The sequence below is a fragment of the Colias croceus genome, chromosome 20 (genome assembly GCF_905220415.1).
Source record: "Colias croceus chromosome 20, ilColCroc2.1".
Taxonomy (NCBI): domain Eukaryota; kingdom Metazoa; phylum Arthropoda; class Insecta; order Lepidoptera; family Pieridae; genus Colias; species Colias croceus.
Window position 1 is genome coordinate 6262812 of NC_059556.1, and position 26783 is coordinate 6289594.

General features: G+C 33.4%; 1 protein-coding gene across 1 annotated transcript in view; it reads left to right on the plus strand.

Moving 5' to 3' along the window:
* Positions 1-26783, plus strand: part of LOC123700696 — a 242836-nt gene that overhangs the window by 7029 nt on the left and 209024 nt on the right. The window contains exon 2 of the mRNA XM_045647993.1: positions 8440-8479. The gene's annotated coding sequence lies outside the window, so the exon portion shown is untranslated. The remainder of the gene's footprint in view (positions 1-8439; positions 8480-26783) is intronic.

Sequence of the window (26783 nt, forward strand, 5' to 3'; positions counted from 1 at the left end):
ATATATTTCAATGAAATCATCTGTAAATTAAAGAATAAAGACTGTTAGCTTTGATAATAATTACTTGTCCTTACATCAACATATAGGACATAATATTACACATTATTTACTATACATATTGGTTCATCATTTTTATTTTACTTGTTCACGTGAAAGAATTACAATATCATAATTCACCCTTATGTATTAAAATAATGACGATTATAATTTTCGGGGATACTTAATTTGATAGGTATATAAAATAATACATGTACCTATGCGACATAACCTGCATTTATTTGTGTATCTGTTACCGGAAATGTATGAAATCAAGGAATTGTATACAATTCCTAGGAAATGTGTACAATTCCGATACCATTTAGGAAATGTATAAAATATTGTTTAAAAAACTATTTAATGCATGCATATCCTAGGAAATGTATAATCTTCCTAGGAATTGTATACAATTCCTATATCGTATTAGGAAATGTGTAAAGTAAATGCTTTCTGTAATAAAACACGTTGTTATTTTTTTTATTATAGCTCTTATTGATACAATCGGGTAACAGTCATACCGTAAAATTGTAATTATGTTCATATTATTATCTTCGATCGTTCGATCTTCGTCGACGGAGCCCCGCTTCGCGGGGCTCCTATTTCTGTGTAGTTTTTTTTAACAAACCTATCCTAACCTAACCTAACGGCTAACCTAACCTAAACCTAACCTAATTTTGAGGGCGAATATCTCGGCTATTTTTGATTTTAGAGAAAAGTTGTTCCTTTAAAACATGCTTATATAAGCGTAATCTTTACGATAAAACAATAATAAATAGGTGTTATAATGACACCAACTCCATCAAAAAATTTTTAAGTCCTGCGCCCCCTTTGCTTTAGCCTGCGACATATCAATATCTTAAATGTTTTACATTTCCTATAGCTATTTAGGAAATGTATAGATTTCCTAGGAAATGTGTATAAAATAATTTATTTCACACATTTCCGTACGATTTTAGGAATTGTATACATTTCCTAGGAATTGTATACAATGACGGATTACATACATTTCCTGTAACATAATATCTATTTTTAATCAGAAAGTGCAAGCTGTCCAAATTTTAATTCCATTAGCTCCTGCGTCCATCATATGTGCGTAAAACGTCGCGTGTTTATGATTCATAAATATTCCGGTAAGGGTAAGTCGGTAGGGGGTAGTTGACGTGGAGCGAATGCGTGTGGTGTAACGGGCCCTCCTCACAATGGGCAGCGTTGGCCCAGCAAATGATCGTGGATGTTTGCCGCAATTACAGCGATTGTGAATAAACATTTAGGCCCTATAGGCCTTCTAGGACTATCGCGATTGCCTCTACTCGCCCAACGCTGCCCATTGTGAAAAGCGCCTATAAATAATATTTGTTTACCCCATGTTTTGTACCGTTTGCTTTGCAGTTTCGATCTCGTGTAGAAAGCGACCTTTGTAAACTTTAATTAGTGGTAAATACCGAGTTGACGTGACTGCAGGTTTGTTGATGTAGAATATTGAATACGTTTGGCGCTTAGCTCAAATTAATTGTTGTGAAAACATTTGGAGGTTGGAGAGTTTTAAAGTGTATTTCGTGATGTAGCTAAAATATTAGGAAGATTAATGTAGCGTACATTACTAAAGTTATAATAATTATTATTTTAGTCTACCATGTATTGAAAAAAAGTATAGGTATTAAAAATTAAGATTTTTAACATAATATTTTCCTCTCCTCATACAAATATTCACTAAATGTTGATCATAGTCTTCGAGACATGAAAGTCGCGATAATATATTAACCATAAAAATAAATTCCTTTCAAAGCCTGACATTAACGAAGACATTTCGAGACAGCATCAGTAATGTTCCTCCCATAGCCATTATTGTGTGTACCAACATCCATTCCCATGTCGATCGCACACGATCGATAATAAACTTGTGTATAAGCAGTGTCAAGCGCCAGTCCGTCGTTCTGCATACGATGTTTCATTTCGTTGTCGTCGCAATCTCTCATCTCTCACGATTTTCCGGCTTTCTAGTCCGTTCCTTTAAAGGGTCGGTTGGCCATTTCTATGCGGGTCACCGTTATCAAGTATGCAGATTTAAATGTTAGCTTTTACTTCCCTTACGAACATTTGTGCTGTTTTATCGTGGAGATTGATGGCCGGTTATGTGAAAACGATGTTTGTGTAATATTGCAAGAGTTGTCGCTATCGTTGGTTAATCAAGAATTCAAGGTTATAGCGTTATTGATTTGTCACAGTATGAGCTACAACCATGAGAATTTGTACACGTGCTCAATATTTTCCTTTACCTCATGTATCGTTTATTAAACACATCGATGTAAGAATAAGTACATAATTCGCTTTATAACTCTATGATGGAACTAGGTGTTCTGTAATGAATAATTATTTAGCAAGCGCTATACTTGACTACCATTTAAAGGGAGCTGTATTGATATTAAAATCACGTGCAAAGGATCAGTCAAGGTGAACAATCTAATTTCAATCGAGAAAAAGTGTGTTCCCACGCCTTATATTGTGATTTATGATGAATGCAGCGAGGTATCAAAATAAATTGGTTTCTACAAAATTTATTATGTACTTGCTTGATGTGACTCTGCGGGAGTCAGAACTTAGAATCTTGCCAACTCAACGAGGTCTCTATTTTTAACGCTATAATACGCTGTTTGTTTAAAGTTCAAGTGGATCGAATGTAACTATTTATCTGTATTTAACCTAGATGGCGCCGACCATATGTAGTTTGGGTTACTCAATAACGCAATTCATATCGACTCCTTAGGGACTTGTATTAGTAGATCTTGTCGTTTCCTTGTACAATATGTACACTATTATGATTGATATCTAACTACTATCAAAATATGTATCGTGTTTGATAATTTTGCAATTGCAGTTGGATGATCTAACGATATTTCTTTTAGAAGTAGCTATTCGTAAGATACTATATGAATATAGGTCTGGTTAAGCGTTTAAGTTTTTGCTCTTTTTTAGCTGTTAGATTAAAATGATACTCCAAAGTTCAGAAATTTTTGTAGGAATATTTGAGTTAATGTTTCCATTGCAAACGTTTAAAACCACAAGTCTGCAATCGCTCGGTTATGTTATTCTCCTATTATATAACGTGTCATGTTTATATGACGCTATTTATACAAGCTCACAACCACATCACAGCTTTGCTACTGTTATAACGTAGTATAAACATGCTCGGGAATGGCATGTTTGTAAATATCGCATCTACCTTTTCGTATTGTAGTTTATTGCCCTGCAAAGTGTTCTAGTTGCATTTGCGTTTATTTTGTTTATATAATTTGAATCTTATACCGATTTACTAATGTAAGAGTTAATTCAAGATTGCGTTGACCGTAACAAAACAATTATCAGCTGCCTATCTTTCGTTGGCAAACGAATCGTTGATTATGAACGTAGTTGGACAAGCAATGAGAATAAATATGATTCTATAATGTTATTCTTTCAAACTGTTCAATTGGTCAATATTAATCCCTAGTCTGTTCATAGAATTTAAACTTAATTGATGTTACCTTTAAAAAGGTTAAAGATTGATGATAGAAAGTGCATCGAGAGAGCATAAGAGCGAAAGTAGTGCTCATGTAGGTGTATGTTTTGTACAAATCACAAGTAATGACCGGTGAAACTGTCCTGTGTCAATTTTATAAGCATAATGAGTTTTATTTAATTGCTCGTTAGAACTTTCTCGATCTGTCTAATAATGCTACAGGTGGTCTTTTGGATTTCATTTGTATGCCTATATGGAGCTTTCGTCTTTTTATTTATGCTTATATGCGTAGGTAAGTACCTAGTGTTATATCGCGTTATTTTTTATTGGTATGAATCAGAATTGAACAGTTACCAATAGGAGGAGAAGTAATCTATTCCATAATTTATTTTAGCTTTGGAAAGAAAGAGCTTTCCTATCTTCACATCCATAAAAACTTTCATTCTTATATTTGTATTTTATAGTGTTATATTGTGTTATAAAAGTATGGTAAAGGTCAGTTTATAGCTTTTACGATAAAAGGGTCTGTCACAAATGTTCGAGTAAAGCAAAATTCGGCTGTCTTTAATAAAATAAAGAAATTATCAGTTAAATCACGAGGGTTGGAGTTATCGCACCCTTCATTTTTACTGAGAATATGTAATCGTTTTATATTGAGTTGTTTTTGGAATAATAGTAGTAGATACTAGATGTAGATACTAATCAGTAAAATTTAAATTGTTGTATTATTGTAGGCGAACACCTATGCACACTAGTGAACTAAAAATTATTCGCTTATAATTCTAGCAAGAAAACTTTTAGCAGTTTTTCACGTCGGAGGCAGAATTTTAGTATTTTATTTGAGCAGTTGCTAATTGATGCTAGTGTTAAGTTACAATATGTACTGCTATATCTAACGCAGGACCCTTGTGTAAAATCGCTTGGAATTTCTATTACAGTTGACTAAACGTGAAAATTATTTAAATTTTTACCTAACAATACTTTGAACATAAAATAATTTGATCCAATTTCAAATACATACTGTTTACACAATTTTCTTAAGTACTGTACACATGTAGCCGCATTTAATTTAAATCATACTAATAATTTACCTAGTCCTCTAAAAGTAGAGCGTTTTTGAATGTGTCTTTGAATATTATCTTAAAAATCTTTTGAATAATGTATTTAGTACAGAGTACAGACACAGTGCCCCGCGTTAATGCTAATTGTTCTCATTTAATTTAGAATTTTAATAAATTGTTAAGTTGTGAAACTTTGCGGTTATGCGGTCGGATATTGTTTTGATTTGCGGACACTGACTTTTTACGCTGGATAGGTATGTAATACGTAATAGTATTTTTTTATTCTAATATACACACTTTGTAGTTAAGCATGTAGTTACTAACAGAAACGGAGCGAATATATTATCTTAACAAATATGTAGTTGAAATTATTATTTATGTGTACGTGTAACGTTGGTCTATACTCTTTAATAACTTCCAAGTTCCGATATATTATATAATACTGCTGACACGTACCTACTTTAAAAAGTACCTACTTGTTAAAGTAATTTTCATAAAAATTTAGCCCATATCCTTCCTTGTGATCTAGAACTGCATCGTTTGTTATTGTATCGTCTCTATACTTAGTTGTGAAAATCAATTTGTAACAACGCAAATTCGAGAGAAATCTCATTTGAGCGGGACAATTACCTTAGCATAGTCGGCATAGGAGTGATTTATGTACTAGTTGAACTGGATTAAAGTGTAGCAACATGCTTGTAGTCTGAGATTATTAAGGGCTTGGCGAATATTGTACAGTTACCCATTCGGAATGCCGGCTTGATGTGGAAATTGTTACGTATTAGTGATAATAGCTTGAGTGTAAGCGAATGTGAATTTAAGAACACACGTCGTTGGTACAATCTTGCTGAAATGTACGCGGCGATTGCTGTGTATGATATTGGTACCTTGGAATTTGTGGTTGCCGACTAAAGTGAATGGGATGGAAGGTTCTAGAATTTCTTAGAAAGATAGAAGAGATGAGGTAAATTTTTTGGGAAAGAGACACATAAAGTTATGTTACAATATTTGCTTCATGTTAAAGTGTAACTTTTATTACATCGTCTCAAACTTTTTGGTCTGTGTAGTGCATGTCGCGTGACGCACGGTACGCACGATAATTATCGTACAAATACGAAAATTTTTAGTTAAATGTCTATAGTGTGAAAAAAAGTTTCACTTTTACCGTGGTTTCATAAAACCACACAACATATTGCAAATCACTTTCCTGCGATTTAGTTGTAATAAAATTAATGCATGGAAACATCCGTTTCACTTTGATTTTCTTATTCAGTGGAAGACGCATTTGACTGACCCGAGTAAATTCAGCCACATCACCATTAAAATTTACGGCTTTTGCCGGTTGCGACTAAGATAAAATACAATCATACAATAAAAACGAGAGAGACACTTTACCACTTTCTTACATTATAATAATTTAATATAGATATAGAAACATATAACTAGTAAGTAAAAGTATAGTCCATCGTCCAGAGGAAAAGAAATTGGCTTTTTCCCATCTCGGTTATTGCAGCCATCGTTCTAATAGAGATAAATTGATCGATTTGTGAATAGTTCAATGAAATTATATCACAAGTCGTTTATAAACGAAGCCAATAAGTGGGTGTAATTAGAATTACAACGAGGAAGGTTTGTACGTGAGCGGGGAAGCGTGTCTTGTGGCATTAATGGACTGAGATATGAACATAATGGGCTTTAATATGGTCTCGTTTATAAATTGTAGAGCAAAACAAGTTGAAATCACAACTGATATGCATAAATGATTTCATATAAAAGGTCTCGTAATGATTTGTTTCCTATGAGCAGTATTATAAGCACTGAATAAAGAAATTATACTCTTGTCTTGTTTTCTCTCTATAAATAACGTAAAAGCTTAAAGATTCAAACGATATCGTACAATACAATCGACCCATTAGTCTTCGAGTCTCAATGGAAAATATAGATCGATTGCAACTGGTTCAAATCATTTGACATTTCTATGAGATTATTATGCTGCTAGGGTTAGCAATAACAAGGGATCGGGTCAGGCGATACGACAAATTATAATAGCGAAGTATCAAACGTTTAAATGTCACGTTAGATAACTATTATGTGTTTTGTAATTAGAGCGGTTCCCATGGATATTGTCTGTCATGGCACGAACTGAACAGCGGGTATCTATGATTTATATGACATAAGATGCTGTACGACATTTGCAAATAGGCATTGTCTGGCGAAATATGGCTTGAGTACGAGAATTAAATTATTGTTGAACGCTGTTAAATGTCGAGTTGCAGACTAATTAATTTCTTACTTCTTCTACATAAGCAATATATTGAATTTAGAAATAAATAATAACAACGAGCAATTTAAAACAATGTAGGCACGGGATACGGATACAGTATACATAGTTCCGTAATGAGACTACTACACTGACTATAATATGCAATAAAATTTGTTCTGATAGTACAGGGTGGACCAAAAGTCCGTTTACATTTCAAACGATGATTTAGAAGAAACTATTTAAGTAAGATGAAATCTGTTTATTTATTTAAAAAATACACAAATAGGGATTTTATTTTTTTACTAATCACATCGTCCATATGTGATCCTTCACTATTTAGACACTGCTGCAATCTGGAGCGAAAATTTTCAATGACGGCCTCACAAGTGTTTTGTGAAATGTTTCTCATTTCCATTCGAATATTGTCTTTTAATTCATCAAGAGACGCCGGATTACTGTTGAAAACTTTACTTTTAAGGTATCCCCATAGAAATAAATCCATTGAGGATAGGTCCGGGCTACGAGGTGGCCAGTTAATGTCACCTCTTTTAGAGATCACCTTTTGTCCAAAAATTTCATGAACAGCGCTTAGTGAGTCATTAGAAGTGTGACATGTGGCCCCGTCTTGCTGAAACCACGTTCTCTGATTAGAACCATCGAATTCCTGTAGCGCTGGTGTAAAAAAGTCCTGTAGCATGGCAATATACCGCTCTGTATTCAGTGTGACAGCATTTTCTCGAACAGACGCTCTTACACGCTCTACGTTTTCGGGGTCTCTTGATGTTCTAGGTCGGCCGGATCGTGGTTGATTCATTGTTGAACCTGTCTCCTCGAACTTTTGTACCCATTTCCTAATCAATTGAACTGACGGAGCTTCATTTTTACGCCGTATGTTGTAATGGACGCAAAATTTTCGTTGCGCTAGCTAAAAAAAAGGTGTTAGAGTAGTACTCGCGCACACAGAACGCACGTTGCTTGTCGCTGAACGATGCCATGGTACTGAATTCCCATAGGCCGCTCTAGCGCTACGTACCCCTCTCGCCCTACCCTGTTGTCGCTGCTTGTTGCAGCTACCGATTCAAATGTAAACGGACTTTTGGTCCACCCTGTATTTGAGACATGTCTTAAGTTCATCCTTGATGTTTCTAGTCGACGAAGTATCTTTCAACGCATGCACACCAAAATCTAACCGGTAATTGGGTTAGAAGAAACGAAACATAAGAAAAAAAAGGAAAAAAGGAAAAAAAGAATTGGCGTCCATGGAGAAAATAACTTTAAAGGGAAATTAATAAAACGTCTAAAAAGGTCTCCGAGAATATCTCCTCGGTTGGCGAGCGGCCAACACTTCGGTCACCTCTTATATTAGAGTTAGACTATGGGATAGCAAAAGAGGTCGGAATGCAAATTAAAGTTATTGCCTAAATGCTTCATTTAGAAGTGGAGGGTGCATTGATATGTGTAGCAAACAAGATAATTTTATGTCTTTTATACCGCTAACCATATTAAGTCTTTTTAATAGTTGTTTTAGATATAATGAATTGATGCTTAAACTTTTTTGAATAATATGTATGTTTTTCTTACAGGTACGTCGTCTAAAGATCAAAATGCGACTCCGCTAAATAGGTATGTTATGTCTTCATGATAATTTAATATTGGATTTGATAACGCATTTTCTACAGTTAATGTATTTAAATTATCCGATAGTTATTCTCACGGTATGCTGGTCCCGTGGTAGATAAAACAAATAAGAGCGAGTAATTTAACGCTTGGTAAAGTGACCTCCAAGGGTTTAGACAACTTTCATAGTAGATAACATTTTGATGGAATTATTTAGAGTTTTAATCAGAATTTGTAGGTACTGCTATAAGATGATTAATATGTAATTACTTGAGATATCAGCATCGGATATTGTATGCGCCTGTTATGCAAGTATGAATTATGTTTTGATATTCATACCATAAATATCTGACGTATTTATTGAAATTTTTTGATGCATTAGAAGTAATTGATAAATTGCCTTTTAGTCTGTACATGTTATACACTTGTATCATAATATAGTATTAATGTGGCTCAGTTACAATGTTTTGTTTGTGATTGAAAATAGTCAATTTATCAAAAAAGTTTAACCAATGCTGTAACGTGAAGTAATTGGCGTTTTCAATTTATTAGGATCTGAACGAAACAAGCAGAACTTGAAGGCCCTGAATTTATTATTTGTTATTTAAACAATGTTTTCTTAGCCCTTTATATAAATTGTGTGAATTTTTAAAATACCTAGTAAAAAATTCAATATACCTAGTGCTATTCAGTGTTATTTTGATTAGTTCCCTGATAATATTATTTATCAAACATCATTATAAATATCTACTTTGCAATGATACCTGAATAATGCATTTGTTTAGTCTATATTATTATATGTCTATAGTTTAGCGTTCAGTTGTGTAAATTAAATACTAAAAACAGAACTAACAATAGTGATTATTTATTTTGTTATCGCTAGCAATTAAAGGACTACTAATAGAATAGAGGATCATAAATCTCAGTTACCACGAGGACAGTACTGTGGCCTTGTCGATGGTTCACTGACCTCATGCGATCTAAATTGAGACGAAATACCGAGGTAGAGCCCATGTCTAATAGAGCGCGAATCTAATACTAAGCTTTTATCTTATTGGACTATAAGGCACTAGCTTTATGTATTTAGTTGGAAAAATTGTAAATACTGGCTATAAGACGAACTGTTGTTAATAGAAGATTATATCTTTGAGCGTCTTATGCATACGATTACCTCTATATGGAAATCGTATGCATAAACAGAAAAGACAGTCGTGGTAAAATGCATTAAAGATTATATATTTTTCGTGCTGGGAACTTCCATTCACGTGAACCCAATAAACCCGTACAAAAGATAGACTATGCTAATCCAGACCATAATCTATACCTATCTATTCCAAGTTACATCAAAATCCGTTCAGTATTTTCCATCTCAAATTATCTTTAGCACAAAGTAAAACAAGTAAATCCCCTAACGCCAAAATAGCTTGAACGATGCAAGTATTTGTCTGTTGTGGCAATACACAGCTGGTGATGGTTGTCTGCTTTACAAATTGTAAATAGTTGCATGTTATATTAATATCTGCGACGGTAACATTTGTTTATTTTTTTTTCTAGTAATTGTTCTGATACTTCAAAATTGTGTTACATTTTCGTTACGCTTCGAATAACGTGTTGAACTTAATCTCTTAAATTTTACAATCTTCCCTCAATGTTTTCCACGCCTTTTTCACAATTTTCACGTATAGAAAATGAGATGGCACGGTGGTGAACATGGAACATTTTATCGGAAAACTGAATTAAACTGAAAGTCGCAATTAAACATTATGCTATACGTTTACCATGTTATACAGAAACGATACACATGTGAAATCACGATACATAAAGATAACAAAATATGTACGTCCAAATTGACGACTCACTTAGTACCTACTTATGTAAAGATTCATATGAATATGACAAGTGATGCACGAAAGAATACTATAGTAAGGTGCGGTGACTAATCATGAGTAGGTACCGTTTTGGCGTCATTTCCTTAACTACCACTGGACGGTATACAAAGGGCACTTACCGTTCAACGAAAGAGTGCGCCTAATGAATATGAATGGGCAGCACTTCCGAAATGTAGGTGGGCGAAATTATATAACTAGAGGTGATCTACTAACGGGTGTGAAATTTTCTTAAAAATTTGTTAGTAATGTTAGTTCCGTAAAGGTGCTTGTAACGTATAAACTTTTACATGTAAATTTTCTTTAAATGCACCGACTGCAATTAAAGAGGTAAAATGTATGCTGTGATACTTGTTAAAGTAATACGAATGGAATGTGTTAAACCTTTTTTCGTATAAATAAACATTATGCAATTATTTTTTGAATAATAATTTATTTACGATGTAACTGTTTCTCTTTAGAATAACATAAAAAAGAATATTTGGTACATACCACCATAACCACGTTAAAAAAAGTCATGTGAGTTTACAAAGTAAGTAAATGAATTCACTGCTCTCTTGTGATATACAAAAGATAACTGTGATATTATTCAGAAGCTCAGAAAGTATTGTCAGTGCATTGCATATGCGGTATGGTTTCCACAAAACGAAGAAAGTATTGTTAGAGCAATACTTATGCGGCATATTTTCTGTACTAATATTCCCTTTTGTGCGTACTTGTGTGGGTTAAACATGCACTCACAGATCACCGTTACACTTGACGACTGATGATAATTCTCATATTATCCAGCCCGTTATGCGTCTACGCCTGCTCTGACGCAATTAGTTACACCATATCGGGTGTAGCATTCCTCGAGGTTGAAGGATGTGTTTGAAATATTCGCCATTGATAACTTTTTCAGATGCTCTTGCGGTTCTTGTATTTGTAATTATGAAGTGGAGTTGATTAATGTACCAGATGTCTTCGTAGGATTGGTGCTAATGACGGCTTAGAAATTAAAGTACAATCATTTCAATTTTTTCCATCACATTATTGGTCATGTTTTAAATTAATTGCTTTGATAAATAATAAGCGCAGGAGTGTTATAATATAAAATCTTAAAAGTTAATTGATTGACTGAATAATCCACTTTGGATTGTGTGATTGTGTAAAGAAATATCCAATTAATAATCCTTAAATCTTTAATTTGCTATGTTTGTAATATAAGGTACTTATTCACATTATCATACACTCTAACGAAAATATTTCTATAAATTTCTAACATGAATTGTAAACATAAAGCGGTGTGAAATTATTTACACCGAAACTTCTCAATATCAACCGTGCCCACCGTCTAATAAAATGTGGTTATGTAACGTGTTAACGATACAAAGCTGCAATGTTTCGATGCACTTATATCTAACCGCATAGCCCATAGATGATACTCGAACGCCATGGTTGACTGGAAGGCGACCATGCATGGACATAACTCGACCGGCTAATGATTCATGCGACCCTGGTACTTCGTGCATAGATGAAGGCAATGATACTTACGATATTACTTTATTATGCGTATGTATGTATGTAATATGTTTCTTTGGTAACTTTTGCATAAATGGCGAGATGGGTTTTAGATTGAGGTGTTGTTAGATGCATTTTGATTGAGAGCAGTGAGATTTATATTAACCCATTGCGCCCCGAGCGGCCCGATCGGTCCACGACACAATAGATTTTCTATTGTGTCTGTGATACCGGGGCTTGAGTTATAAGTTAAAATAAGGAATGATGTTCCGAGTAAAAATTTCGTTCGGAACTAATCTATCCGATGAACTATTTGTAGTAAACAAATATTTTTAAAACAATACAAATGCTGTACCTACTTCTGGTAATTATTCCTTTATTCCAGCTATTATTACCAATGGAGAGCTATTCGTACGAAAATACAACTTCAAAGGCAATATTGATACAATCACGCTTGAATTTCACTTGTGAAAGCAGGTGCAGTCGCGAAGTGTTGACAGGAAACATACAAACAAACTGACATACGTCTACTGTCTTATTTCTACCTAAGTGTTAATGTAGACGCTTTTTTGGATGCAGCTTTATTAATTTAGAAATTAAAGAAAGTTCGAGAGTTTTCAACAATTCTGCAATTGCTTGGATTTGGCTTTGGATAGAAATCCATGAATATGATATGAATCATGAACGAACAAAAATTGCATTCAAATCTTTGAACAACTATTTAAAATGCATCATAGATTGAGTCTATGTTGACTGTAATTAAAAAATTATGCTGCCTTATGGCAATTCATTTGAATATTATGAAATTTAGTTATGCACTGAAAACGTCCAAGTTGAACTGTGTCAACAAATAGCTTTACTATAACGCTAAATATAATAATTAATTTTTATTTTAGGGTCGTAGTGAGTAGTGACCAACATGTCTACTGTCTAGTGCTCTATTGCTTATCCATCTATTGTTTATGTTTGTCAGCTCCGACTATATAAACGTTTTATATAAACGTTGATCATAAACCGTTTATTTCAGATTATGGTCTCCCAGAACGGTATTATATTACAGCGATATGATAATACGTAATTTATGGAATTATCTAAACCGGCTTTGAATAATGGTGTAGTTTAGAACTTGTAACATGTTTTTGACAATATGCGTTCTGTTAACGTAGTCAGCAAACACGTATTTAATTCATTTATTTTAGTTAAAGTTTACTTACTGAATTCAAAGTTCAAACTATGTACAGTACTCCAAAGGTGATAATGCGCATAGAATTCTTCATCACAGTTCGGTAACTGTCATATTCCCAGAGCGTCCGAAGACAATATGTATATAGATAGTGGTTAAATGCATTTTCTTCATGCATAATTTAGTAAAATTTGTTTAGGCAAATGAAATACATTTTGGAAATACGACAATTAGCGAAGATTTGCATGCGCATTATTAATTTTGGAGTACTGTACTTACGTACTTAACAAACCGTTTTCTTTGTTCGGTACCATAAAGCATTTAACATTTAAAGTGAGAACGGGATTAAGTAACGCTTGAGTACAACTGTTAGTGTTAGTTGTAAATATCGACAGGTCTAATACGTATCTAAATTGTACCGATTTTGATTAGGTTCAGCCATGACCTTTCCCAATAATTTAGTTAGAAATAATCTTAAATACCATTTAGAACAATAGTTTCATTAGGTCTTGACTTTTAATCGTTGCCCAATCTGAAGTGTGCGCGAAAATATAAGTACATTGTCTAAACAGAGGTGATAAGATCGCAGCAAGGGAATATTTTGCAAACATTACAGGTTTGTCGATATCTGCTTGTCATAAGAGATCGAATAGTGATCTTATTCGCTTTCATAGGAACCACCCATCAGCCCACGCACTTGTATGAATATAGGGTGATAAAATCACAATGACTTATTAAGTCTAGCTGACTAGTTGATATTGATTGTCACGAAGATTGGCCAATAAAATAATAGAATAGAATGGCACAGAATGAGCACGCTTTATTTGCGCATGCACTTTTAACTGAAGCTAAAACGGACACTTATATGAAATTAGCAATTTCTGCTCATGCTCGTGTCATCACTTAAATGTTACAGATTTTGTGATTAGAAATAAGGTTATCCAAAAATGTATAATACATATTTCTACATGCGCACTCCCAAAAAAAGGAATCAATATGATAATTCGATTTAAAAATATTTGCCACGTCCACCTCGTTATTTGGTTCATTTGTGGTTAAATTAAAGCCATATTAATTAACTATTACAAGGGCTATTTGTATCTAAAACACTTTCACGTGTACCCACAATATGGCTAGCGTCTCGGCTTGCCAAACAATGCGAGAAAGTTACAATTTACAACATGACACATGAGGAGATAGTAATATTATGTTATCTGTTCAAACTACGGATCTGATATACATCGATATTTTGTTTGATTGGACATGTTAAATAACGTATATATCTGTCAACTGTGATATAAACCTGTATGTTCAATTAAGTGTCCATTTTAAGCAACCATAACCAATTTTTTAAGGATATTTCGGATAGTATGCATTGATGTAAGGCAATTAGTGTCTAAGAAGTGTTTACACCATTAAAACATTAAGGAAAAGCATATCGAGTGTTCTATGAACAGCAGAGATAATTTGATATCATAAGCAGCTACTTGAAGCTGTCAAATTTAACAGATTATTTTGAGTGCTGTATGATTTATCAGGAGCCAGTGCGGATATTGCTTGAACGTAAGCGTCGTGGGTGTGAACATGAATATTATCATGGTGTTAACGTAATTACTTTATATAATGAGCGATTTAATTACCTGCATATTTAAAGCAGCCAAATGAAGGACTTGGGCGTTACGACTGCATATTTTAAAAGATTTTGGATTATGGTACTGATGATTGGCTAATAATCGTTGTGTGAGGAAGTCGATTGGTTAATAATTAGCTAACAATAAATTGTTTAATTTAAATAATAATCTTCCAATATAAGTAAACTTCCATAGCTGGACGTCAGCAAAATCCGTTTCTATTGGCAAGTGCCATGAAAAAGAAGATTTAACTTCGAAAGCAGTCTGGAGAATAACTACGGGCGTTTGACCCCGGACATTGCAGGGCGTCAAACTATCGGCTATGCACATGATCTCTTTCTTATCGTGACTTATCTAACGTGATATCAAACTAATGACGAGTTATAAGTGACGTTTGATGTGAAGAAAGATAATGGAATGCGCTTATTACTTGTGTTCAGATGTAAATAAATACTTGTGAATTATTTCCTACATAAACACTATATGATTGACAGCCGGGTTGACTGTCCAAGAGGATATTGCCAATGCATATAAATATCTAGGATTATCTTAAAATTTGGTATTGTGAGATTTTCGCTGTTCGAAATTGATTGAAATATCTATCGTTTAACGCGCATAACATTTTCAAATATCCCAATGCATATAAATATCTATGATTATCCTAAAATTTGGTATTGTGAGATTTTCGCTGTTCGAAATTGACTGAAATATCCATCGTTTAACGCGCATAACATTTTCAAATATCATGCCTCTCAATAACCAGTGAATGGTTGCTATGATAAATAAATCCGAGATAGCTTTAACGTTAAAGGTGTAACCGTTTATGTTCAAAGGTCAAAACTTCACCATCAAGTGGATGATTAATCGCTAGACTCGTATCGGACTGGAAACAGATGTCATAATAAATAACGAGCTAAAGTACAAGAGGAAATTACAAATAATAAAGTTTTAAGAAAGTTAGGCGGGTACTTTCCTTTGCTGCGAGATAAAGCGTGAATGAAGCGTAATCGTTTGTCGCTGAGTGGCTAATCGTAATCATGATATCGATTATTGAGTGATGTACGAATGCTTGCGATAATATTAACAAGAAGAAAGAAGAATAATATTATAAAGCTGAAGACTTGAAGAGTTTGTTTGTTTATTTGAACGCGCTAATCTCGGGAACTACCGGTCCGATTTGAAAAATTCTTTCGGTTAGATAGCCAATTTATCGAGGAAGGCTATATAGGCTATATATCATCACGCTAAGACCAACAGGAGCGGAACAATGCGGTTGAAACCGGGAAATGCGGGGAACAGCTGGTCATGATATAAAGACAGACAATACATATCTTAAAATTTAGTTTCTTAAAATTTGCCATCACCTGCTACACGCGCATTTTTAGACCGCTAATTAATAGTCCAAATTAGATTTCTTTAGTGGACGTTAAACTTCTTTAATCACAATAATATTATGTCTTTTATCTTTAACGACAGAGATGAGTTATCTTAATAACATTTATATATAGCTTGTCTCGTAAATTGTTCAAGTAATCACAATGAAACAAACCATCCTCTTGTTATTCGACCGCTACGAATAACGGTGTATGTTTGACAACTATGGGAAAACTTGATACGGAAATTATAGCTGCTTCCACATAGCATTGATATGAATGCTGTAGACACCGACCTATTACGTAAAATGAGCACTAAATTCATTTCCTTATTAGTGGACTTTGTTGCTTAGTGTTTCTATTCGTATTATTGGATTGATTGATTCATTAATGGATATTCGTCATATTATCTTTTAATGCTGAAGATTTTCAAGAAAACACGAGTTGCAAATTATTAATTAAAGAATTACAAAGAATTTTATATAATTAATGCAAGTCTAAACATTTCGAAGAGCGAAGAGTACATGAGAAAAATAAAGATTTTTTTTCGCAAATGTTTCAAAGCTTAAAAATGATGGACACCTTCGAGACATACTCGTACGACAAGTGTATTGCAAATGTCATTTTTACACCTTGTCACTACAATTCAAACAGCTATTTATATGGAGCGATCTCCTTGATGGATGTTTTAGATCTATCATTAGTATTACCACCTGCGGCATGTGCTCTGTAATTACCCAAATGCCATCTTCCATGATGTGGGTTAAATATTAACATTTCGTTTCCATATTTGAACATTGTAATGTTAGCAATGTCTATGCAACGGTACTTTGAAATGAAGCGGTATTTTCAGACAGGTGTATGGTGTATGGCGTATTTATGGGTATAGCACGGGCCAATTACGTTGTTGAGATGGTTAGAAGGATACGCTTGGAGATTCCTATATAAGATACGAAACGATGTTATTGCCTTGTAATGTGAAATTATTAGCCTTCAATAACATCTGTAATGAGAACTCATTTGTAGTTTCATGAAAGTTGTCGGTTAGAAATTACTTTTTAATGTTACATAAAAGATAGAGTTAGGCTCAAAGGATATCCATATAACGGAATCGTGCGTCGGTAAGTTTTACGATTGTTTCTAAATGATAAGCCATAAACCTCATATCCGCTTTTAAAAAGAATTAGTACCATTGTAGTGTTCGTTAATAAACAAGTTATTATTGGTGACATTGTAGATATTAATTAAATACTCACTATATAAGATTAGGAAATCTTGATTCAACTATTAATCGTGTGAGCTTTATGCCTGAATTTGAAGATTATGATTTTAATCAAAACTCTATTTGCTTATGAAAAAAAGAAATTCTTGCACATGGCTTTAACTTTTACATCAAAAATATGACTCTAAAAATATATAGTCTAGTAAGTAGATATCTACATAGTAATAGATCTAAATTTTCCGATACATCCAACGTATAAAATCGCAAAGCTTTTTAAACTAATGAGTTATACATGACTTATATTGACATTCAATCTATTTGTATCAACTATCACTTTCATCGTTAGTGCACTGTTAAAAGGGAAACCGATTATACGAATGTTATTTTCATCTTGTGAAGTACCTAATTAGCATTGCTAAAAGAACAATATTTATTAGCTCTTTTATACACGCGTATTTTAGGTAAGACCAAAATTTGTTATCTACAGAGCAACATTTAGCAAGACAATACGCTTTTAAACCTATCTCAATAGTGAAATTTAAAACAACAATCATTTATAACGATATTGTTTTTGTTCTTAATGGCGCATTAACTGTGATTAAATATCTGTCAAGATTTAGGTTAAAAGGAACTGTTATGTCGATGCGTGAGCGAAGCGGATGGATGTTGCTATTTTTTATTTTTTTTCAGTGATGAGTTGAAAGAAAACAGTTGTAACACGGAAGTCGAATTCTTATAGACGGTAATAAAAGCTTTCAGGAATTGTTGGGACATTTGAGGTAACGTTACATAACCAACGCTTTAATACTTCCAATGTTGTTAGAAATGATATAACGTGGTATCAATTTTGTTTTGCATGTTCTATCGACTATTTACTTTATGGTTATTAATATATCGGCATAGTTTTTAAAGCTTGATAAATGAGCATATCATCTGTTAGATTAAATTTAATGTAAATGCAATGACGTAAGTGACGTGTATGGTAACATAAATGTAACCGTTTGATTAATTGTTTATTATTCATTAAAGCAAGAACGTGTCGAGAATGTAATAGGTTAATCGGATTTCACAGATACGAAGGGATACAATTTGTTTTGCTTAATGCAGACGTCAATCAGATGGGGAAGAAAAGAAATATTGACATGAAAGAGCAAAGAAACTATGTGCTAGTGCTGGTGGTGTAGCGTTACGTAAGGTATGGAAATTTGATAGTGTTAATACCTTCATTGTTTTAGCTCATGTTCAAATTTCAGAAAAGATTAAAATACCTACCATATAATGTACCTCAGGGATTGTATTAACTTTATGTTATTTGGCGAAAGCATTACTAGCTGAAGCCCTTAAAAATAAAAACCACACTCGATTTAGTGCGTGGAAAATTGGCGATGATAACGTCGTCAATTTTTAACGCACCATATTTTTTGTTGCAACGAAATTTTTAGGTCAGAACATTATTCACTTAAGAATGCTTAATATGCTCTACTTTCTTCAGTAGGCTGTTAAGTTTGACAAATCACTGTATTATGTGTATCAAAGCGGCAGTTTCTCATAAATTGTCACCACGTTTAAAAAAGAGTGTACGGATGTGTTTGTCGCCGTCATTTGGTTGAATCTGGTATTTAATTGAATGACTAGCTCGTGCATTGTCACGTTGTTTAATGTAACGTTCAACGTCTTGACTGAACGTCATTCATTCAATATGTCGTTATTCAGTGAACGCGCTAGTCATTCAATCAAACAGCGGATTCGACCACATGACTGCGACATGTATACTGTATTAGTTGATCGTTTGACATCGGCGCCACCATGGCCGCTCTCTGATTTAGTACACTTTTGTATATGCCAAACCCCGTCTGTTTTATATCTTCCGTATTATTTAATTAGTTCTATTTCTAATTTACTCACGTTTATGGCTGTATGAGATTTATTTATCCTCTGCGTTTCTTAATTATGGCTATGAAGCATTGCTATGTTTGGAATGGTTATTATTTATTTGGGTAATATTTTATTTATAATAGTCGAAAGTGTAACGAGTTGCCTTATGCAAGTAGGGATTTTGTTCCTGATACTTCCACATTAATGCTCTAGTTATTGAATTTATGTTACAAATATAGAGAAACATTTAAATTTAATTTATTATATTATTTATTAATTATGTGAATTTATGTGTGCTTTTGATATGAATACTAATCAATGAATTCACGCATCTACGCCATTAGCTACGATAAAAGTTGTCTGCGTTTCGTCGTAGACATTAAAACAGCTTCCGTATTAGAGAATACGGCGTGAAAATATGTTAGAATGGTGATATCCATCGAAATCTACATTTTCCTATGATGTTTTAAAACATTTGATACATAATAAAGAAAATATTGTAAATTCATTTTAAAAATCCAATTCCAATTGAATTATTTATTTCAATAGTTTTATTTCATTAATAAACTATTTGTATTGTAAAGAAAAAAATTTGTATAGTAGAGAAATTATAATCATTGTCACAAGACAGTAGTTTAAAATATTTTTCCTTATAAAAACTACTTTATGTAATACTTTACTAACACTAAATAAGTGTACTTTGTTAGCCGTTATATTGTGTAACATTTGTAGACGAAAAATTAATTTGAATAAATACAGCAATAACCATTTTGCTATGACGCCTACTACTCTAATTGCTGTATTAATCTCCCTAATTCATTCATACCGTCTCATATATGTAAGTATGTAACAGTTATGACCAACACTCTATAATAAACTTATAAACTTTTCACTTTTAGGTAATAGTTTTAATTAAGGTTTACACACCCGTTCTGGTTTTCTTGATTTGGTGTCAATTACATTTTCCTCTATATTGCTTATATGTTACTTTTACATAATAATAACTTTCTGATAAGAGCAATTAAATTATTTAATAGAGTAGATTTTCGCTTTTATTTGGAAAGCGTTGATAATGAAATCCAATCACCGTAGGGTGTGTTAATATAATAAAATATTTTAATTACACGTTAGCCTTTCTTTTTATTAATATTAAATAGTACCGTCAGAAGTGCTTTCTACTATCTAATGTTCGCTTCAGATTGTTTTATTTTATTAAGTAGATGAAAAAGCACTATGATTAATTTCTAATTACATTCTTCTTAATTGAAGTTATAAGGATTTTGTGTTCAGCAATAGCATTTTGAATACAACGCGTGCTTATTTCGACAACTTTCGATTTCGCATGACTTGATTAATTGCCTCACTCCCAATAAGGCATGTGAATGAAAATTGTGAGCAACTTTTTCGGTGCAGGTTACAGTACATACCGTGCAATTATGTACTTTATGACTTGAAGAGAAAGCACATGTTTGCGTGACAGTGATTAAGATTTTTGGCACACAATAGCTTCACACTGAAGTACACGAATTCGGTCGCGGGATCAATGAAACCGCCTCATCATGTGACAATGGAATTATTGATCTTATCATTGTATTGTGCATGTAATTAATACATTTTTTAATGTTAATTTTATTGGAAATTAAATCTAATTTTCCATTTACATGCATGCTCGTAATTAACATATACATTTGGGACATTTGTATAATACATTTAATTGCACTATAGGATCATTATTTATTATTTCAGACAAGATTAGCAATATTAAAATATTCATATCGGTGAACGTTCCTAACCCGAAAATGAATTATTAAACGAAGATTTCTCAATAAGCATCTATCGATCGTTTGTATTCTGTTCCCCATTGATCTTCGCCAAACCTTGAGGTGTAACGTGAACACGATCTAGTGACACTCGCTCTAGATCTCGCTACGGATTTAACGATTTACATAACCGGTATTTTGATATGTTGCATATCAAATGTATGGCATGATGGACACATGGGGATTGCGCGCGTGCCCTTCCAATGGGGATTAACTAAATGCCAAGATGTATTTACGAAAGTAAATGAAGGAATTACTGGCAGTGTTGGCTCAGTGGCGACAACCTCGGACTTAATATCGATAAATCGGAGGTTCGAGACCAGGCGAGCGATTGATTTTTCAATTTATCTGCGCATGTTATAACATCACTACTGCTCGAACCGGTGAAGGAAAATATCGCGAGGAAACCGACATGCCGAAGAATCATTGAAGGACTAAGAGTTTGTAGTGTTGGATTTACTAAGTGGATTCCTTATTAGTAATCAATTAGATTTTAATCCGTATGAATGAAAGCATACATTGGTTTCCTCCTCGATGTTTAATAACTATAGGATAAATATTTATTCTTATGCATTGTCGCATCTGTTGTGAAATACGAGATGGTGGGCAATAACATTTAACAGCTTTATGAAAATGTTCACTATCTCATACTTGAAGATAAGCATTTTTTTATTAAACTCTCGCATTCCATATAATAAGTTAATCTCATTATGCATACAGCCTATGGGCCCCGTAAGATTGTCATGTGACAAACAATGCGCAAGATTCGCCGCGGTTTCCACACGATCGATTGCAAAACTATTGTAACAAGATAGTGGAGTTACGTACATTGCGTTCGTGTCGCAAAGTTTATATGCATTATGTATTGGAATGTGCCTAACGATATCCAGGTAATAGTTTATCACTTGTATTCCGAGAATTTTGTAACCTTTATTATAAATGCGATAGAAATTCAGAAGGAACAAGAAAGGAATACGCAAGCGAACCCGTGTGCTCGAAAGTCGAAGTTACTGCTCTCGAAGTCTGCAAATTTATATCACTAGAAGATCACACGAACAGACGTAGATAAAAAAAACTCGGTTCAACTCATGTTTGAAACAAGTCGGTAACCTTGTAGCATGCGGTCTCCAATAAACCTGATTGTGTCATAGTAAAGACATTTTATGCACTCGTACATGTGAAAAACCTTAACATTTTTCTACGCAGTGATATTGAATAAAAAACGAAGGCGCGTTAATTAGTTACTGAACTGGGCGCGATCGACTTTTTGGTGGTTCTTTTTTTTGTTTATGTTTGTGGTTGTGGTTAAACGTTTTATGGTTGATTGGTATTAATCATTTTATTGCTTTTGTTTTTAAACGTAAGTGGATGATGCTTTGATAATTCTGTTGAAAGAACACAGTATAAATGAGTTTGTTTTTTTTTTGCTGTAATGACCAAGCTCCTCATTTAATTTTGTTGGATGGAAATGATCTTTAATGCATGCATGCATTTTTCTTTGCATCCATGTATAATCGTTAAGTTGATGTTGGAATGTTAAATAAAACGATATTGTTTTTGTGTAAACGATGGAAGGTTGTTTTGTTCTAACAATAATTATTAAATGTCTTCAAGAAGAAAATAATTGCATCAAAATAAGTCCACAAAATATGTCAAGATGTTCTACAAACATCTGCTTGATTAATAGTTAAATGTCCTGCATCAAACTATTATTGACGAATGATCAAATATGAAAAAGTAATTGATGCCATAAAATATCGGTATCCGACCTATAAATAGGTTTCTATTTAAAGCAATATCACCTGTCTGCAGGCCTGGAATGCGAATAACAGTTTATTTTGAGACAACTGTTTTCATAATGCAGCTGTAAATGTCCTTAATAGGTTCTGAATGTTGAATATAATAAATGGTCACTTTTTTGGTCATGGAACGGAATGCTGAGGTGATCAAAATATATTTTTTTGAAAATATACGCTATTTGCAGCTTTTGACATTTGTCCAGACTATGGCTATGTAAAATTCTTATAGTTTTCTTAGAAGTAATAAAATAATACAATTCGGGCGGGGACTCCAGAGAAACCTTGTATTTTACGTAATATCACATTCATCATGGCTCGTTATGTTGAGAATAGGTTTGTTGGACGTTGCAATGGCAGCCAATTAAGAAAAAACATGGCGCATTAAGTCATAAAACAATTAGGAATATAGCATTACACAAATTGTGAATAGACTTAAGCCGTAAAATTTCCGACAAAAGCTTCCTATACATGTATTCGGGCAATGGTGTGAAATTATAGTGACCCAGATACAAAATAGTTGTTTCATAAATTTCTATTTCATTGTTAAATTCATTAGACCATCTTGTTGTTTTATTATTTGCGGCGGAAGTGGTTATTCTGTAATTTAAGCTTATGCGTTTCGTTCAATTTGCTCTTGAAGAATCACTTTAATGATCAATTTGGGAATAAGAACTTCATTCATCACGCAGTTGGGCAAATTACTCATTTTAGTTCTATAATGATGTTTATTCAATTCCCGTTAGCGTTTATTAAATTTATAAGTATCACTCTACTTGTGGTGCAAAATCAAAACAGCAAACATTTTATGATAATTACGTGAACGGCGAAGGAAATCAGGAATGTAGGTGATGTGATGGTATACGTTTATATAAAGGTGAAGCTTAAATGCCACAATTAGACGACCAGTTAGTTATAGATCTTGTAGACGGCGTGATGATAATACCAGGTTTTCTATCACGGAACACCTGTTTCGAACTGTTACTCCGATCAAGCGTGGAAGAGCTGTATTCGATGTGGTTTGAAGGCTTAATATTTCTTCTAAACGATTTTTTCTAAGCAATGATTTTATGGACGTGTGTATTTACGTAATAATTGCCCTTTTTTTGTTTCATTTTATTTGCTGGCATTCAATCTGTATTTGGTTGAGAAACTTATGATTTTGCAATGTACTATTTAGTTGCGTTCTGTGGAAGGAATTAGTTTAATTGTCATGCCTTTTATGATTAATAGGTTTGTTACAGTAAGAGTATAATTTGCTACAACTGTGGCATTACATCCAATATGGTTATTGTTACGATGATTGTTTTCACAGTCTACATCGTTATTATAACAAATGTAACTAATTTGTATAAATCAGATTTGTATGCTAGTCTTGTATTTATAGGAACAATAAAATGTACTACATCTTTATGAACGGTATTAAATTATACCTTTAAGTTTTATATAAATAAAAAATTATTTAACAATTGTTTTTTAATTTTCAGTTGTAATATTTTGATCGTATTTCATGTTTATGAAACTTTTGGACCATAGTTTCAAAGCTAACATTAATCTTCTATTACTCTATGTGCATGTGCAATTCTTCATCCCTTTAGGCTCTGCCGTCTCAGGGTATAATTTTACTATTTATCTAGCTGACTGCCCATAACATATACCCAGTCATTTGCATTTCCAAGCCACATATCGCCTTAAGGCAGGATGCGGTCCACACTATCACTATAACATAGCCTTTTATTTTATCTTCCAATCAAGCATAATCAAGAGTCGCTATACAAAATGGTCCCTGATACATTTCAATACATATCGAAGTTAATCGTGTTAGTATTAGATGTATTCATGGCATAGGTCTGTAATGAAGCAACCATAGGCGTAATGGACATCAAAACCCCGATGGTTATCGTTGATTGCTGATGTAGCGAGTCACTATTCGTAATTACTGGTGTTCTCACGTTGATGCGCTGGTTGTGTTATCTTTGATAGTTTTAGTTTAATTCGGATTTTGATATAATAATTATTGAAGAACGATAGTTAAAGTGTCTTCTTTATGCTCAAAATCTCACATACTCTTCATAATGTAGAGATATGATGTGCGTTATTTTACATTTGTAGAGTATCAAAACCGTAAAATATAGTCATTAACATGAATGAATGAATGAATGAATGAAAGCCTTTATTGCAAGAAATTTACAAGTAATTAATAATTTGATAGCTTAACTAGGTTTCTTCTGGGTATCTTGCTTGCCTTTCGACAAAAGCCTCCTCCAAACTTTTCCATGATTGCCTTTGAAGTGCTATTCTTCTCCAGGTCACTCCTCCTACAATTTCCTTTAAATCATCCTCCCATCTAATTTTTTGTCTCCCCCTGTTCCTTTTTCCTTCCCTGGGATACCATTCCAAGAGATCTTTAGTCCACTTTCCTTGTGTATTCCTCATTATATGCCCTGTCCAACGCCACTTTAGAGATTTGACTGTCTTCACAATGCTTTGCAATTTCGTCTTTTTTCTCATATTGGTTATTTTTACTCTGTCGCGTCTTTTAATTTTTAACATGCTTCTCTCCATTCCTTGTTGGCACACCTTTAGTTTTTGTAATTGTTTTTTGGTTAAACACCATGTTTGGCAACCATAAGTCATCACTGGGCGTATGCATGTATCAAAAACCTTACTCTTTAACGTCTGGCAGATATCGTCGTTTTTAAAAATAGTTTTCAAGGACCAAAATCGTTTCCAAGAACTTGCTACCCTTTGGTCTATTTCTTTTGCCATAAGATCATTGGGAGATATGATCTGTCCCAGATAAAGATATTCTTCAACATACTCTATGTCCCTGTTGTGGATTTCTATTGGAATTTTAGTTCTATTGGTCATTATTTTTGTTTTTAATGTATTCATTACAAGTCCTACTTTTGCGCTTTGGTCGGCAAGCTGTTGTAACATTTTTTGTAGAGTTTCAGGTGATTCAGCTATTACAATGAGATCGTCCGCGAATCTTAGATGGTGTAGGCGCTGGCCATTAATGTTTATACCATAAAGGTCCCAGTCGAGATTCCGAAAAATACCTTCAAGAACAGCCGAGAATAGTTTTGGTGACATGGGATCCCCTTGTCTCACCCCTTTCTGTATTTCAAAGTCTCTTCCTACTCTCTCAAGCCTAATTTTAGCCGAAATGTGACTGATGATGCCGAGATGTTTTTGATGAGGTTTATATATTTTTGATGGACTCCCTGTAGTTTTAATGCCACCCAAAGATAATCGTGTCTTATAGAATCAAACGCCTTGCTGTAGTCTACAAATCCTAAATAGTAAGGTTGATTATATTCATTACATTTTTCTATAAGTTGTTTAATAACAAAAATATGATCAAGTGTTGAATAATTGCTTCTAAAGCCAGCTTGTTCTCGAGGTTGTGATTCATCCAAGGTGTTTGATATTCTGTTTAGGATAGTTTTAGCATTAACATCATCATTCATTAACATAATAACTTATTTTCTCAAACTCTTGCACCTCAAGGAATATAAATTTTATGTTAATTATGATTACCGCACCGCAACCCGTTTAGTGTGGAATTAAAAATCTCCCACTGCATAGAAATTGTAGTGTAGAGCATTTGAAGTTATGTATCATTTCGATATCGGCATTAATCTATATAAAACAGAGTTTTACATACATTTGACTATTCATTATTTTGTGAAATTATAAAATCTCTGTGGTGGGAAAAAATCTCATTTGCTTCTTATGTGCAATGATTCCAGCACTACATGTTCATTTTAATTTACAGAAAAACTGGTCCTGATGCGCATCACTACTTTCCATTATAGTGAATAGTTATTGCCTTGCTGCTATTTTTAGTTTTAAGGTTGCATGTGTAGTTTTCGATATATCTCTTGGAATATAAATTATGTTATTTACTGTGAATTTTTTGGTTCAGATGACCAAAAGGTATTAACAATTCGCTGTCGACATTTCTGATAATTCAATTGATTTAATAACAACTTACACCCAATACCAGTAAGTTGATACG